At 28.7% G+C, this 7,365-nt stretch overlaps 1 long non-coding RNA gene across 1 annotated transcript; it reads right to left on the reverse strand.

Moving 5' to 3' along the window:
• Positions 1–406: 406 nt before the first annotated feature.
• On the reverse strand, positions 407–5,074 carry LOC148299850 (uncharacterized). The gene is made up of 3 exons (XR_015839024.1): positions 4,976–5,074; positions 2,176–2,329; positions 407–536 (listed from the first exon to the last, which is right to left on the reverse strand). It is a non-coding gene; the product is annotated as an uncharacterized LOC148299850 (long non-coding RNA).
• Between the last annotated feature and the right edge of the window lie 2,291 nt (positions 5,075–7,365).

The raw sequence follows: 7,365 nt of genomic DNA on the forward strand, positions 1-7,365 counted from the left end.
AATAATAAACGTTTTTCGAGAATCATATATTCTCATATCATAATATAACGTATTTTAAAATTGTCTTTGAAAATTATTTTTTCTTAAATTTCTCTTACATATAAAAAAATAATGAATAAGGGTACACGTTTGAAGATAATAAAAATAATCTCGCTCGATTTATTAGTTAACAAGTACATAATTTAAATAAGATAGTTACTCTGTTAAAACGTATTTTCCCGGCATAAAAATTCAAGCGATATACATTAAAAAAATAATACAAGAAAACGCTTTACATGAACGATTAAAGACTTTTTCAATTATAATAACATTTAACTTATAATGAATTAGAAGAAATAATGAGAAGAAGAAATATGCAGTTTTGTGGTTATAAGATAAAGGTATGTGATAAAAAAGAAAGGGTTTTACCTTCGTTTCAGGTAATTGACATTGGTGGTGAAAGAGTTGCGAAAGCTGGAGAAAGACAGGGTGGGGGCTGCGGCGGGCTGGGGCCCACAGATGCCAGGACACGCCGACCGGTCTATCTTGGCTGCCTCCTGGGGAACGAAGGCACTTAGTTGTGTACAGGGTGTTTGCCAAATTATTTACCTTAAAAACAATTTTATTTTCCTCGATAAATGGCTTACGTTTTTTAACTTTCTCCTCCCAGTGATATGTATTTACTACACAACTTGACTTTAAAAATGAGAATATTAATATTAAATAAAATATAATAGATACGGGCTCAAAATTTTTGTATTCCTCGGTAATACTTTTACGTGTTACATAAAAATATTATAATATAAAGTTATTTATTTGTAGCGACGGAAATAAATGAATAGTAAAAAAATCGCCGATAGAATCACCAAACGTTTCTCAGAGTATGCGTGCGTGCCGCACTTTACGTACACGCGCACGCGGATTCATATTGTTTCCGACGATCTCATTTTAGTTATGCACAAGTCGTCGTTCAGGTGGTGCTACGCTAGCTTTGGCGGCTACTTGCGATATATTTTTTCACCGTATTTAGGTACCAGAGCTAACATTACAAAATTGATACATTTTAACTTCAACTATGGCCAATAAAAGCAACATATAGGAATATTCACATTTTTACCGTTTTTAAATTTATTACATTTTTATATGGTGTTCAAAATACATATCACCGGTGTACGTGGAAGTTTTAAGCACCATAAGGGAAGGATTAAATAGATCCAATACATTTTAACTTTCTTTTGAAACACACTGTATAAGTAAACAATATTATAAAATGGTATAAAAAACAACTTAACAAGCATTTCATTTATTTCAATAAAGCATTTACAAATATAAAATAACACACGCAATCCTGATCAAATCATATCGCAAACTCAAAATATTTTTTTTACATAAATATGAACAATATTAATTTATCTCAATATATTGTCAATGTCCAAATAATGAGTATTTAAACATAACTGAATAATTATCCGTTATGTTGAGGAATGGAAAGAGTTCTTATCTTAGACTAGGGAAGCTATTGATCGTGGTATGAAAGATACTTAAAGGGATACTTATGTACGTGGATTGAACTATTACAAAGTTGAGAGATATTGTAGGTTTATGTGCTGAATTCAAGAAAGCCATTTTAGTTCAGTGCGAGAAGATTTATCGTCAACTTTTTAAGATTGGAAGAATAGCGAATGCTCTTGGTTACGTAGACTTTTGCATTCTAATGCAAAAGTGTACGTAATCGGAGGGTATGTATAACAAATGTATGGATGTAAAGGAAGCTATAAGTATATGTCATGATAGATGAATCTGGCGTTCTATTCTCTTTGTCTATCCCTGCAGTAAAATGGCGTGAGGGTAACAGTAGCAGAGTAATTTATCAAGGTACACAATTTAACAAAAATAGTTTCGTGCAAATGGAGACAATTGGATGAGACTTGCACCGAAATTTATGATGGTTGCATCGTAAATTTCGGTATTGATTCATGAAACATGTCAAAAAAATTGGAAAAAGTTTCGTTTTAAAATACTATTTTTATTACATATCTATTGAATTTTCGGTAAATCCACAAATTTAAAAATTTAAAACATCTCGATTAATTTAAACTGTAATTTAAAAAACGAAACGTTTTGAATTTGACGCTTCAAGTACGAATATAAATATAAAGTGTGATACATGAAGAAGAGTAAGTAAAGGGAAGTAACCTGTATAGTTGGGACGACGCTCAGCGCCGACTTGTTGAAGGATGAAATGACTCTCAGGAAGCTCGTTCAGAAAAGGGTTGGAAAGTGAGGAATGAAGGGAAGGAGGTCGATTACGACGTAGTAAAGTGGAAATGTCCCTTCGCTTGTTGCTTCTCTAAAAAATTAAAAGAAGTGAGGTTTTTCAAAATATTCATTTAAGTTTTACATCCAGTTTTTATTTTATTCTAATAATCAACTGAATATAACAACAATAAAATATAGAAAATATAAAACCAATTTTTTTAAAAATATTGATCAAACAATTTTTAAAGTGTTCTTAACCTCGCACAATTTAATTTGGTACTAATCATGTTTTATCCGGTTGCTTCCGTGATTTGAATTGTTACGATTTGAGGTTTTTAATTAATTTTTATGAATGATTAAAGAAAACACTTCGTTTTTTATCACTTGAGTTTTATTATAGACTACATGTTTCAGAAGTTAAACTTCCATCATTCAGGTCTGTATAATAACTAAAATATAAAATATATTTTAGTTATTATACAGACCTGAATGATGGAAGTTTAACTTCTGAAACATGTAGTCTATAATAAAACTCAAGTGGTAAAAAACTAAGTGTTTTCTTTAATCATTATAACATGTCTTACCACAAAGTTAATGCCGAAACAATAAATAAAATATTTTTATGAAGTTATTGAAGGGCGTCAGAGTAAGTGATTTTTAAATTTTTTGCGTTATTTTTGTGACCCAATGGCGTATACTGTACATAGTATCTTATATACGCAGTCCTGTGATAACAGTCTAACGCACATCATATAAATTAAGACTAAGAAGAGCAAACCGACTTTGAAATTAAATTAAATGACTCGAAAAAAATTAAGAAAAGGGATGAGGATTAAAGTTTTGGTGTTAATTGCTGAAGATCTCTAGCAAATGTAAATGTTATAGGATTTGTAAAGGTTTATTACGATTCAAAAATATCGTTGTATTCTTCTTTTATGTTTGGCCTTGAATCTTTATGGAATAGGTCGTTTTGTGGGTAAAGTGTACATATTATTATGGCCAATGAGAAGAAAACGGAAAAATAAAACGTTCAAAGTACTAAGTACTCCAAAATAAAATTATAATTTATATATTGAATGCATGTAGTTGGATCCTGTTCGGTTTTTTAAAAGAATATTTCGTTTTCTTTTTTTGACTACCACTGAAAAAAAGATTTTGAGTAAAAACAGTTAAGGAAATATGTATATGTATAAATATGGAATCGGATATGTGTCATTTCTTTTATGTCCGTCTATTCTTAATATTAAAACTACCTTCCACTTAAAATTTAATTGTTTTTTAATTATTTTCATTTTAATTTTTTATTTTCTGTGAAATAATGAATCAAATAGACCTCATATTTCATAATGGTTCTTGTGAAAGTATGGCAAGGAATATTAGAAGATTTCACCAAGTTTCGTATATTATGCCAGTTTCAACAGAAAACCGTATGAAAAACCGCCCGTTGGAAAACAAAGTGAATAGTGCACTGAAATCAACTATAGCAATCTGGCAGTGTACAATAGAGTACTGGTTCCAACCCTAATGTAAGGAAATGAAGCATGAACAAAAGAAGGATGAAAGTACACTGTATGTTCGGGAACTGACTTCGAGAGAGGCCGAACGTCTGGAGTGCGGAGGCTGATCTCATCACGGTGGACGTGATGTGATTAGAAAAAAATTAACTAAAAATAAACAAACAGAAAAATATCGAAAACACAAAAACTGAAAACCCAATTAAAAAAAAATCAAATCAATATTTTTTTAGCCATAAGTCATTTGAAAAGATTTTATTTTATAAAGTATTATTGCTCTGTTCCCAAAAAACAATATATAGTACAATCGAAATCACGATCGGAGCCGGATAAAACATTATTTATCGGATAAAAATACATTATTTATCAATCAATTGTAGCATCAAATGTTGCTTTAGGTAACTTTTTAATGAGAATATTTCAAGAAAACTAGTTAAATTTTGGAAAACCGTGAATGTTTTTTTTTCATGAAACCAAAACCAATTGCATAATTGCATTTAAAATTGATAAATATTATTATTATTATATGTCATTAAAATTATTGTTAAATAAAAAATAACATTTACTACTGCGTATTAATTATCGTAATTAAAAGTATTGTTTTATTTTAGAAAATACGGTAAATATCAACAAGTTAGAACAAAAATGTTAAACATACTAGTATAGTACTCTTTTACTACTATAACAGAATTAACAACCATTTAAAATTGAAAGAGAAAAATAATTGCCAAAAAAATACTACCAAATTAAAACATACACTCGGCATGATTTTTAAATTTATAGCTTAGAATATTTATTTTTATTGACTTATTAATAATATTTTATACATTTTATTGCACTTTTAAAAAAAGAGAATCAAGTTATAAAAAAACTTGTAAATAAAAATAACAAGATTACGAAAATAATTAAATGCTTATTTAGACTTTGTATGAGTTTACAAAAAATAAGGTAGGTTGTATAAAAAAAATATTCTGTAAGGGTGCATTCAGTAATTGATCTTTGTCAAGTTTTTAGGTCATGTCTTTAACCCCTTTCATATTCATTTATGCATTTTTAATAAATTTTTCTTCAACTTGAATTCATCGTTTTTAAAGATATATTTTAAAACTTTTTGATTTGGTTTGTAAATATTGTAGGTATAAACATAATTTGTTTTAAATTCGAAATAATTATAAATGAAATTAAATGCTTTAAGTGATTAGTTTTATGTTAAATGGACTTACGTTGAGCGATATTTGAAACGATTAAGGGTTTAAGAAGTCCAGTTCCTTAACGAGACGCCAGGAGTAAGGGACACAATGTTCAACAACGTAACACCGCGCACGACGGATTGCCTAATATTGATTTTCTAAGGGCGCGACTTGGCGATTACTTCTCTCCCGACGACTACAGCGCCATATACCATCATTGCGGCGGAAATTCGAAGCTTGCAAGATAACGAAGGCAGCTATAATTTTATGAAGACGAAAATGTCTCACAGATGTCCTTTTTGTGGGCTTAATTCAAATTGTAAATGAATTAAAGAGTTATAGTCATATATTAATAAAATATCCTTTCAGAATAACAATTTATTATAACGTACCTACAGGCTAGATGATAATGAAACTTAATTTAATTTTGACAAGGTAGCTAATTTCAAAAGGGCCTACAATACTATTGCGTATTTTTAAACTAGTTAGGTACATATCGATATTTTCCCAGCAGAATATTTTATATTATGTCAATAGATATTTGTCACGATGCTGATGTTGGTTTATTACCTAATAAATTTATATGAAAAATCAAAAGAGTATCGATAACATTCTTATTGAAATCTGTAGAGAACTAAGGGAGATATCAAGGTTTAGACTTTAGATATTTGAATAAAACGTAAAACGTGCGTATGCATACGTCATCAAATGTCTTTGGTTTATAGAGCTGTGATAGTAGAAGTGTGGATTGTTTTTTTTACCACTACACTACCATTTGTGTTATATAAATATGAGTGGGAGGCCCACCCTCCATAGACATCAACAAACAGAGCCGTTAGTAATTTAGCAATGACACCAATATTAAAATAAATCCATCGTTTCTACGTCATTCATTACCAACTTACGAAAACAACGTATTTACGTAGGCGAATTTTCCACAAGAAAATGATGAATGATAATATTGATTTTATCGGCTGTTATAAACACAAATCCCTCCTGATAATGATCCATTTGAGGATAATAGTTTTGACATGGTGTTAAACGAAATGATACTTAGTTATACATAGATAGTTTCCATAAAAATACTATAATCCATACCACAGTTGGAGTCTGACGAAAACAAAATTCTCGATATAAATTACATAAACAAGCATTTTTTACTAACATATTTATACAGTAAGTTTTACATTCACCATTTTAGGCACATAAACTAGATGAAAAAAAAACGTCAGTCGTTTCATATATGTATATAAACCTGTATATTACCTAATTAAAAGAGAGCTTTGCCCTTTTATGAGTAAACTTTTTTTTTAAATAAAAATAACATTGACCCAATAATTGTAAAATCCGAGAAATATATATATATATATATATATATATATATATATATATATATATATATATATATATATATATATATATATATATATATATATATATATATATATATATATATATATATATATATATATATATATATAAATATAAATATATATGCCTAAATTAGCACCTAATAGGGAGCTGATCTTGAGTTCTGATATGTATCATAATGAAGGAATGGAAAAAAAAACTTTATTAGATAAAACATGACTCGTGGGTATTTTTTTAAATATAATAAGTATAGTAAGGTTCACTATCCGAGTATTTGGTATATCTATCTCACTCTTATGTTCATGTTTAATAATAATACGTAAAGTATACCTGCACTCTTCTATCTTGTCAATGTAGCTGAGAGCTTACTTCACCGAAATCGAAAGTTGTATCTATCCGGCGTGTATAATAATCTAAACAGTGCTTGAAAAGCGTATTTACATGGTACATAAAGAAACCTTATTTTTTTATCGTTACATACTAATATGGATATTTTTAAATATGTACCCACAGTATATTTCTACCATTTCTGGCTTTTAAACCAAATATCTAAAAACATATTTTTCTTTAAACATTATTCATAATACAATAGCAAGTCACTTAAGAGTTTTCGCCAATTGAAGGGGTAGTTTTAAAATTCTAAATAGTATTTTTTTATATTTGTGATAAAAATCGTTTATTTATTTATAAAATGCCAATACACATATTTTTACTACAATAACTGGTATAATACAAGTGTATAATTTTTAAAACAATAAAGAAAACGTTGTTTAAAAACAAAAATAATTGTGACCTTACAGATATTGAAGAAAAAATTAAAATTAATGCCTTCTATTGGCACAAACATATGTATATGACGCACATATCTATGTGTACTTACAGCAATAAATGGTAAAAATATATCTTTTTAAATTAACATTTTCAGTATTTTGTGTTAAGCACTTTTTGTTAATTTCCATAAAAAATACCAGTTAATAGTTATTGAAATTCCATTTGAAGCACTGCCATAGCAGCCTTTGAATGCGCTATTGCCTCACCGTGAAGCGGTCTTC

Source organism: Brachycentrus maculatus, unplaced genomic scaffold (genome assembly GCF_059751285.1).
Source record: "Brachycentrus maculatus isolate JH-2025_06_01 unplaced genomic scaffold, ASM5975128v1 h1tg000914l, whole genome shotgun sequence".
Classification (NCBI taxonomy): domain Eukaryota; kingdom Metazoa; phylum Arthropoda; class Insecta; order Trichoptera; family Brachycentridae; genus Brachycentrus; species Brachycentrus maculatus.